The sequence below is a fragment of the Pinus tabuliformis genome, chromosome Q (genome assembly GCF_031772625.1).
Source record: "Pinus tabuliformis cultivar Carrire ecotype Pingquan chromosome Q, CPIR1, whole genome shotgun sequence".
Classification (NCBI taxonomy): Eukaryota; Viridiplantae; Streptophyta; class Pinopsida; order Pinales; family Pinaceae; genus Pinus; species Pinus tabuliformis.
Genome location: NC_142296.1, coordinates 1,238,761,784 through 1,238,764,608, shown reverse-complemented (window position 1 = coordinate 1,238,764,608; position 2,825 = coordinate 1,238,761,784).

The following is a 2,825-nucleotide window of genomic DNA, read 5'->3' as shown; positions in this document are numbered from 1 at the left end:
TTTGAAGAATACTGCATATGCATTGACAAAATCTGTGAGCTCTGAGAAGTTCTCTTGGTGTAGAGAAACAATGAGGGTTGCAGGGCTGGATAAATGACTAAGCTCTCATGTGGCCCCCTGTGGAAAGAAAACAACAAGTGGGAGAATGTTGGGTTGTGTTATATTCTTTCCACGACTAGCTCCCCTAGTTAATCTGGGGGGTTAGAGGGGGGGTAGAGCCACCCCTTTGTTGCGCCAATGCACAGCGGGGGGTTCACAGGGGGGTCGGCATCCCCCCCTATATGAGGGGTTTGAGGGGGGCAGTTATCCCCCCTCTACGGAGTCCGGGGAAGCACCACGGGGAAAAATATTTTGGACCCTATATTAGGTGGGCGGACCTACCTATGGTTTTGTGCATGGTTTTCGCACATGGTTTTGAGCGCGATGTTTTTCGGTCCATGGTATTGGATGATTCGACATGGATGTAGACTTGATCACTGTGAAAAATACAAATACGTGAAAGTATGGAAATGTTTCCCTCTTCATACAAATGGGACTCATCCAATTTTGACATGGAAAGAGATGCACAATGAAGAGGCCATCATTTCACTTGATCGTGAATGAGCCTTTGATATTGTAAGGGAAGGTATCTGGCCCTTCTATCATTAATAGTTTCATCTATAAATTGAAATCTTGAACGTATTTAACTAATACATATTTTGCATTTTGGTTGTAGGTGATGTTTGTGTTGTCACTGCACCTGTAAGAAACCAAGAGAATGTGGCCTACTATTTGATGTGATGCGCACATGTGAAAAGTAACTTGGTGAGACCATATGAACATGGAAAATTCACATACCAAATTGGTGTCATGGTTGTGATGGACCATTTTCTTGAAAAGGCTAAAAAAAATATTGATCGCATCATTTATAGAGATTTTATGCCTAAATATATATCTTGTCAATACATTCATCTAGCCATAGCAACTCAGATTAATCTCATAGAAATCAAAACAAAGAAAGGTGAACCAAGGAGATGGAAGATGACATAATCAGACCATGAATGTATTATGAAGACTTGCATTCTTGTGAGCCATTGGCCAGATGAGTAGTTGGTGCAAATCCCAAGCCTTGAAGTCAATTTATAGCAGTCAAGTGTAATATAATCTAGTATAAAATATCTCAAATTTATGATTTTTGTAATTTATAAATGTGAAAGTTGAATACTCTTGTAATTTTGTAATTTTGAATAGAGAAATGTTTCCCTCTTATCTAGGATGGGTTCATAATAGTGTACATATATGTTATATAATCTTTAGTTTCCTTGAGGTGCTTAAGTTTCTAAAGTACACCAAATTTCGAGGTTTTGTTTTTAGAGATAAGATCCTTGTGTGAACCCCATAGATCTAAAATTTAATTAAAAGTTAGAATTAATAGGGATTTAGATTTAGATTTAATTAAAAAAATTGATGTTGAATTTCTGAAATGTCATGTATAATATTCATGTTGGCAAGAAATTTTATAGATCTATATACATGTCATAAATTTGGTTTCTAGAAAATCCATTTTAGTATGTGTTGTTGCAATCAACAACCCCCCATTTTTTATTTATCTTTAAATAAATAATAAACAATATGGACCCTTTGATTTTTATTTTTTCATTTTAGGTTTGTTTTAAAATAAGACAAAAGGAAATAAGTTTGAAGTCGATCTTGAAATGATTTTCAAAGAAAACTTAACTAAATTCTTCATCGGGACACATGTTATCAGGGTTGCTTTATCAGAACTATTTTTTAAAATATTATGAGGTTTTCCTCCCCGAAATGTGATTTCATGATATTCCAAAAGGGTTAAACTCCCAGTGTAAGATTTTTGATGTTATGAATTGAGACCTTTGCTTGTCGGAACTTTTAGTATTGGAACCTTTTTTATAAAAAAATTACAAGGTTCTTCCTCTCCGAGATTCCACTTTTCAAGGCCCTTTTCCTTTGTATTTGAATCTTACATATCGAGTCATTTCATATCAGAGCTTCGCATATCATAAAAAAGTATGTAATAAAACTTATGAGAAAATGGTCTACCGATAAAACTCTCATAGCAAAACTTGTATATCTAGGATTCTTTTTTTATCGGAGATTACTTATTTCGGAGCCTTTGCTTCTAGGATTCTTTTTTTATCGGAGGTTACTTATTTCGGAGCCTTTGCTTCTCAGAGCATCCTACCTCGGACCTTTCCTTATCGAAGAAGTGTGAAATCGTAAGTGTATTCCGAATTCCCCTCTGATATCTCTAATGTGGCAATCTTCACATGTCTTATTATCTTTTCACTTAAACGATTTAATGTGATATTAATTGGTCTTGAATGAATAAAAGGTTTACATTTAATAATATTTGGTTTTCTCAATTCATTTCTAAAAAGGATTTTTTACTCTAAGTTTCCATTTTGCACCATTGTGAGTTGCTACAAATAGTACCTCTGCTAAGTTTTTTGTGCTTGTATTTCACAGGTGATTACAGATCCTCGACACATTGAAGAAATGAACACCTAGGTACCTCTAATCGATGGTGTGTTAGAAGGTTTCATATTTGGTTGGGCCACTATTCTCTCTAATAATTTAGCTGCACACATCTTAGCTTTCCGATGTGCTAGAAGTGTTTCTAAAAATAAGCTTCCCCCTATCTACATGTTTGCCTATATCATGGATGCCCTATGTTTTACAATGGATTTTCCTACTATGGGTTGGAAATGGACCATTCAAGATCCAAAGCCTATTCATATCTATCATGATATCCTATGGGATTCCAAATACCTTGAACATTTCTACCAGATTTGCCACAAATTCATGAT